The sequence below is a fragment of the Chiloscyllium plagiosum genome, chromosome 15, assembly GCF_004010195.1.
Source record: "Chiloscyllium plagiosum isolate BGI_BamShark_2017 chromosome 15, ASM401019v2, whole genome shotgun sequence".
NCBI lineage: Eukaryota > Metazoa > Chordata > Chondrichthyes > Orectolobiformes > Hemiscylliidae > Chiloscyllium > Chiloscyllium plagiosum.
In genome coordinates this window covers 38,922,733-38,930,239 of record NC_057724.1, presented here as the reverse complement: position 1 = coordinate 38,930,239, position 7,507 = coordinate 38,922,733, and positions in this window count along the sequence as shown.

Sequence of the window (7,507 nt, the reverse complement as noted above, 5' to 3'; positions counted from 1 at the left end):
ACAAAGAGGGCCCAGACTCTTTGTCTCTAGCCTAGGTTGATAACAAAAAGGACATATCAAAACTCTATTTCTTAAAATGGACAGAAATCAACAACTTGTCTCTGGTCTGCAGATTTTGACCAGAGGAATAGAAACTGTTGACGACATTGATGGGCAATGTCACATGATCTATACTCCTCTGCATTTTAGAACATGTTCAGGCTAACACAAATATATGTCTAAATTAAGCAATAGGGCTCAAAGTAGAAGCCTCCTTGGCTTGTTTCTGGAAAGATTTTGTATTTGCTTGAAAAGCAAGCACCACCTCATCTCCAACTTTCAAGGAATCTTGCAATTCCTGTCTTCATGCATCTGGACTCACATGGGCTTCAACTTCTGAATACAAGAATCCTCTCTGATGAGAGGATTTCAGGTTTTTAAAATAGAAAGATGTAAAACTCCTTTCTTTCCTGTGTCTTTCACGCATGTGCATTTGTGTATTTGAAAGAGGGGGTAATCATGGAGGAAAGCTCCCAGATTGAATGTGTGAATAAATGAAAGTCCTGAACTAAATCTTAGAGTTTGCTGCATGGCATTTAAAATTGAGTTCAGAAATAGATGTTTGTGAACAAACCAAAAACCCTTCTAAATTAAATGATTCTGATTATGGCCAGTAAGTGAGGCGGTTAAAGGGGTCCAAGTCTCCTTTTACCCTGTCCATAAGATTGGGATAACTCAAGTTATCTGTGGGTACTTTAACTGTCTATAGGAATTTTGAAATATCTTCTGCTTCAACAGTGAAAGAAGAGGGAAAGGTGGTGGAGAAACATGACTATTATTGAGGGTGACACTTGCCTAATTACAATTCTATTTTCGTTACTTGATAATCACCACACTGGCAGTGTAAAAACTGTGTATGATAATTGCTTTACCCTAATCCCACACCTTGCTTATTCTACTATAGTATTTAGACCCAATGGTTATAATCTGTTAAGGAAGCAAACAAGCACACCTCAGCATGTATTCAATACATACATAATTTTCCAGATCAGATCAGAACCGCAAAGTAGTGAAGAATTACCCAACTGAAAAACTGAACATCCGAAACTGAGAAACAGGAATCTGAGCTAACTAAAGAAGCCTAAAGCAGTAATTTGAAACCTGTGAATAAAATCCAAATCATGGAAATAATGAATGAATTTATGCACTTATAAGGTTAGTTTAAGTATTTGTATTCATTATAAAATCTTGCACACATGCCTGTTACCAAAGTTTGAACAGGTGAGTAATGGGTCACAAGGATCTTTGCAAGAAAAAATGCTGAAGAGTAGCAACCACGGGCTGGCTTTTCTTATGACAGAGTCAACTCTAACTTAAATTATTGGGCTGGAATTTTTAATGGCCCTGAAATTCCAAAAGCCAGGTAGTCATTTCTACAGGGTAGATTGGAGTTGCGTTGCAGGAGGATGTAGAAATACTGACTCAGCTGACTTGACAAGAATTGTCTAAGAAAGTGAAATTCCTTGAAGCAATTACCTGACATTTCAAACACTCTGAAACAGATTTGGAGAGTTTGTAAGGTCCCAACTCGAATTTAATTAAGGATTAAGAACTCAAATTCCTGGGCAACTAGCTGCACAACTCAACAATGACTTGCCTTTGCCCATATAAGACCCATATATGATTCCTGAAGAAGGGCCTGTGCCCGAAACGTCGAATCTCCTGTTCCCTGGATGCTGCCTGACCTGCTGTGCTGTTCCAGCAATAAAGTTTCAACATATAAGACCTGTCCCTGATATACTCCAGTCCTCTCCCGAACCAATAACCACCTTGCTGGACCCAGCATGTCCTAAATCCCTCAACACTTAGCACTATATACTCCTCTCATTCATTTAGCACCTTACTGTCAAATTTTCTCACAACATTTAAACTGAAGAATTTCTGAAAAAAAAAGGGCTGCGATTTCCCTTTAATTGCCTCTGCTCCTGGCTGCTTATTCCTGGATTAGTCTGAACTGTTTTGTAACAGGATTTTCCTGTTCAGGAAATGTGAAGGCAGAACTATTCAAGTGTATTTTGTCTGACAGGGTTGGAAATTGCATTTCCAACTTTGATTGGGAAAATTGGGCCAATGCTCGAAAGAGGACTCATGCTCCTCTTCCTTATTTTGAGTTTTGAAAATAGTTAAAAGCACGATTTTGCATCTAAACTTCAGTTCATAAAAAGTTAATTGGGGAATCCAAGGCTGTTTTTCTGATTACCAGAAACTATGACATATTAAACTGATGATGCAGAGGAATGGTTCAAGAATCTGGAGAAGGTAGTTAAATCCCACCTGGGCAGCTGGGGAAACTAACCAGTTGATTATATGAATCATAATATTAAAAACAAAGCTCCTATCTGTAATGGTGACCATCTAACATAGAAACATAGAAAATGAGAGCAGGGTATTCAGCCCTTCGAGCCTGCTCCTTCATCCAATATGATCAAAGCTGATCATCTAACTCAGTACTCTATTTCCACTTTCTCCACATAATCTGGTTCCTTAAGCTCTAAGAACAATGTTGATCTCCTTGAAAACATTCAATGTTTTGGCCTCAACCACTTTCTTTGGCAGAAATTTCTACAGGCTCAACACTCTGAAGACATTTCTCCTCACCTCAGTCTTAACTGACCTACCCTGTAACCTTAGACTGTGACCCCTGGTTCTAGCCTCACTGTTCATCGGAAACATCATTTGTGTTTATGCTGTCTAGTCATGTTACAATTCTATAGATTTCTATGAGAACTCTCTCATTCTTCCACACTCCAGTAAAGAAAGTTCTAACTGATCCAATCTCTCTTCATCAGTGTTGCTATCCCAGGAATCAGTTTGGTAAATCTTTACTGCACCCCCTCCATAGTTAGAGCATCATTCCTCAGATAAGAAGTCCAATACTCCAGGTGTGGTCTCACCAAGGCCCTATACAACTGCAGCAAGGCATCCCTGCTCTTGTACGCAAATACTCACACTATGAAGGCCAACATACTATTTACATTCTCCACCATCAGTTACACCCGCATGCTTACTTTCAGCAACCAGAGTAGCATGACACCCAGGTCTCATTGAACTTTCCCCTTTCCGAATCTATCACCATTTGGGTAATAACATGCATTGCTGTTTTTGTTATCCAAGTAGATAACCTCACATTGATCCACATTATACGCCATCCGCCATGCATTTGCCCATTCCCTCAGCTTGTCCAAATCACACTGAAGAATCTCTGCATTTCTCTCACAGCTCATCCCTCCACAAAGCTTTGTGACATCTGCTAAGTTGGAGATATTACTTGGTTCCCTCATCTAAATCATTGTGAATAGCTTGGGTCCAAGTACTGATCCCTGTGGTACCAAACCTGTCACTGCCAGATATTCAGATGACCCATTTATTCCTACTCTGTCTCCAGTCTGCCAAACCATTCTCTATCCATATTAACAAATTACCCCCAATCCCATGTGCTTTAACTTTACATGCTAATCTCATCCATGGGACTTATCAAAAGCTTTCTGAAAGTCCAAGTGAATCAATTTCTCCCTTATCAACATGACAAGTTACACCTCAAAAAAGCCCAGTAGATTTGTCAAGCATGGTTTCCCTTAAATACTCTGAGATGTAGAATTTAGGGTCCTGGATTAAAGGTCCATTAGCCTTTAATCCAATTTATTTTCCTACTAATCCTTACTTCCTTCAGTTTGTTCCTCTCACTGGATCCTGTGTTTCCCAATATTTTTGGAATGTTATATATGTCCTCCTTTGTGAATAAGGAACCAAAATATATATTTAATTGGCATGCCTTTTTTTGTTCCATGTTATAACTTCCCAAGCTTTTGATTGTAAGGAACCTACATTTGTCTTCACTAATCTCTTTCTCTTCATATATCTGTAGAGGCTTTTGCAATCAGTATGTTGCCTCCAAGTTTATTCTTGCAATCCCTTTGTCCTCAAATGAAATCCAAACTGCTCCAAATTCACGTCTGCTGTTCTTTTGGCTAATTTGCATGCTTCTTCCTTAGATCTAATATGATTTCTAATTTCTTTTATTAGTCAAGTCCAGCCCTCCTCTCCCATTTTATTGTACCAGATAGGAATGAACAATTGATGCAGTTCCTCTGTGCAATCTAAACATTTTTCACTACCTATCCACCCTCATCCCTCAAAGTAACATTCCAAATTTATCATTTTCAGCTCATGCCTCACACCATTGTAGTATCCTTTATTTAGATTCAGAACCCTAGTCTCAGGATCAACTATGTCTCTTTGCATATTATAATAAATAAATCTACAATATTGTGGTTCTGTTCGCCGAGCTGGAAATTTTTGTTGCCTGTCTAGGTGACATCCTCAGTGCTTGGGAGCCTCCTGTGAAGCGTTTCTGTGGTGTTTCCTCCGGCATTTATAGTGGCCTGTCCCTGCCGCTTCCGGTTGTCAGTTTCAACTGTCCGCTGTAGTGGCCGGAAGCGGCAGGGACAGGCCACTATAAATGCTGGAGGAAACACCACAGAAGCGCTTCACAGGAGGCTCCCAAGCACTGAGGATGTCACCTAGACAGGGGACAAAACGTTTGCAACAAAAATTTCCAGCTCGGCGAACAGAACCACAACAACGAGCACCTGAGCTACAAATCTTCACCCAAACTTTGAAAATCTATCATATTACTTGTTCCCCAAAGTGTCCCATACAGCTAGATTGCCAATTATTCTTTTCTCATTACATAATATAGTTTAGATAACGTGTTCTTAATTTGGTTCCTCAATGTAGTGATTCAGAAGACCATCTTATACACACTCTAGGAATTCCTCATTGCGCAAATCACATCAGTAATCGATATGAAAATTAATTGCCCATAATTCACTTATACCTTTATAACTTGTGGCCCTAATTTCATGTTTAATTATTTCCTCAACATTACCAATACAGTTTGGGGGTCTATATCACACACACACACACACACAATCATTTTCTGTCTCTTGGAGTTTCAAAATTCTACCCATGTAGATTTCACTTGACCAGAGCTAATATTATTGCATTAAAACTATCATACTGATGTACTCTTCAACCAAAAATGCTACCCAAATCTCCTTTTCTTCGTCGTTCCTAAAAACTGAATATGCCTGGATATTCAGTCCCCATCCCATCACCCTACTGCAATATCATACATGTTCATATCTATTTGCATGACTGATTAATCAGCTTTATTGCAAATGCTGTGAGACAAGTCCTTAAGACTTACCTTCATAACACTCTTAGACCTGTGTGCATTATTTTACACTGTTGACATGTTTGATTATTGCCCTTGAATCCTTTGCCTATTATTTTTCTTATTTCACATTCTGTCTTTTGCTGTAACTGTTTTCCCCCCTTTCTTTTACCCTTCAATGGTTCCCATCCTCATGGCACTTTAGTTTAAACCCGCCCTATTGCACTAGCAAATACACCACCAGTACATCAGTTCTGGACCTGCCCATGCACACTCCAGCTTGTAAGGGTATCATCTCCTCCAGACCCACCGTTCCAGGAATCTAAAACACTTCCATGCACCCCATCTATTCTGGTTCCTACAATGACTACCAGTACATTGCACTGGTAACAATCCTTTGGGGTCCTACCTTTTCATTTGCTGGCTAAATCCCGATATGTTTTAGGATCTAATCCTTTTTTCCATCAATGTCCATCAGAACTACTGGCTCTTCACCCTTCCACACCAGAATGTACTGTAGCTACTCCAAGACATCTACAACCTTCCCAGGCAGGCAACACACCATTCTGCAGTCTCATTTGCAGCCAAAGAAATTCCACTTGAATCCCTTATCACTAGAGAATTCCCACACTTAAAAACTGGATTGTTGTAAAAATGCTCACTCCCGCCTTGTTGGAATTTACACTGCTATCCTTACTTGTATAGTGTATAAAGGTAGCTTATATGTAATTTTATACTTTTAGTAATGAGATAGACTCTTAACTACTTTCTGAAATGCTCTAGAATACTCCCATATTCAAAAACATTGGCTCATTACCACCGCGTCATTGGCAGTTAGAGAAGGGCAATACATGCTCGCAACAATCACATTCTGTGAATGAGTTTTTAGCAAAAATCCAAGTAAATGAAATGAGTCTGGCTAATCTTAGCTAGTAGGCCCAGAAGACACATTTTCTATTTTTTAACTAGATAAAAATGCGCAAGGGTTTTCAAAACAGTATGAAAAATATTATGCTGGATAAAAATCACTAATATTTGGTTTAAATGGAATAAGCTGAAAATGTGTTGCTGGAAAAGCGCAGCAGAGAATCGACGTTTCGGGCATAAGCCCTTCTTCAAGAATGAGAAAAGTGTGTCCAGCAGGCTAAGATAAAAGGTAGGGAGGAGAGACTTGGGGGAGGGGCGTTGGAAATGCGATAGGTGGAAGGAGGTCAAGGTGAGGGTGATAGGCCGGAGTGGAATATTAGTTTTACTTATTTGTTAAAACTATTAAAAAAAAATCTTTTGGATGTTATGTTACTATGAGTTTTTATTATATGGTGTTGCATGACAGCAAGATATGGCTGGATGAAGGTAAAAATCTGCAGCTATACTGGTCTAATATAAAATATAAATTAAGGCATTTAATGTAGTTGCCAGTGGGCAGCAGCATTAATTTGTGAAGTGTTATAATCTTGTGCTATATTTAAGGATAAAAGCTATGAAAAGTGAAAAGATTAAGTTAATTAGTCATTTACTCCAATGGTTTTTAGGATTATTTTTATGAGTTGCTATGCTGTCAGATTTGTTCACGAAACAAGCATCACGCAGTAGTAAATAAATGGCTGTGAAATGCTTTAGGATATTTTAAGACTGTGAAAAGCACAGAATAAATGCAACTTTATTCTTTCCAGAGTGCAGAGGCTGATCTTTTGACTTCTGATCAAACTGAACATGGTACAATAGATGGGATCTCATCAAGACTGATGTAGCTTCATTGCTTTATCTTTTGACACAAGTTAGACTCTTTTATATGCAAGGGAATATTTTATTTGCCTCCTGTTTGACCATATGTTTTTGATGGTCAAACAGAATATCCACAAAAATATCGGATCCTTTAATCTGCAATGTTATCCAAAGCACATGATTGTTTGACATGTACTTGACAATTTTGTGGTATCTCACTATTATCACAAGTGTGTACTATTCATGAATTTCATCCGCTGTCTGGAACCATCCCTTCTAGGTCCCCGTGCACTATTGCACATTGGTTAGAATATTATTATCTAAATTTATGTCATCCATCTACTTGGGCAACTTGAACAATATTCTGATCTCAGGCCATTTACAACTACAGAGGAATCTACATTATCCATTCCTGCTAACATGGCATTTGCCTTTTTCTTAACTGCCAACTGAACCTGCTTGTTAACCTCAACAGAATCCAGAGTAGGAAATGTGTTGCTGGAAAAGCGCAGCAGGTCAGGCAGCATCCAGGGAACAGGAGAATCGACGTTTCGGGCATAAGCCCTT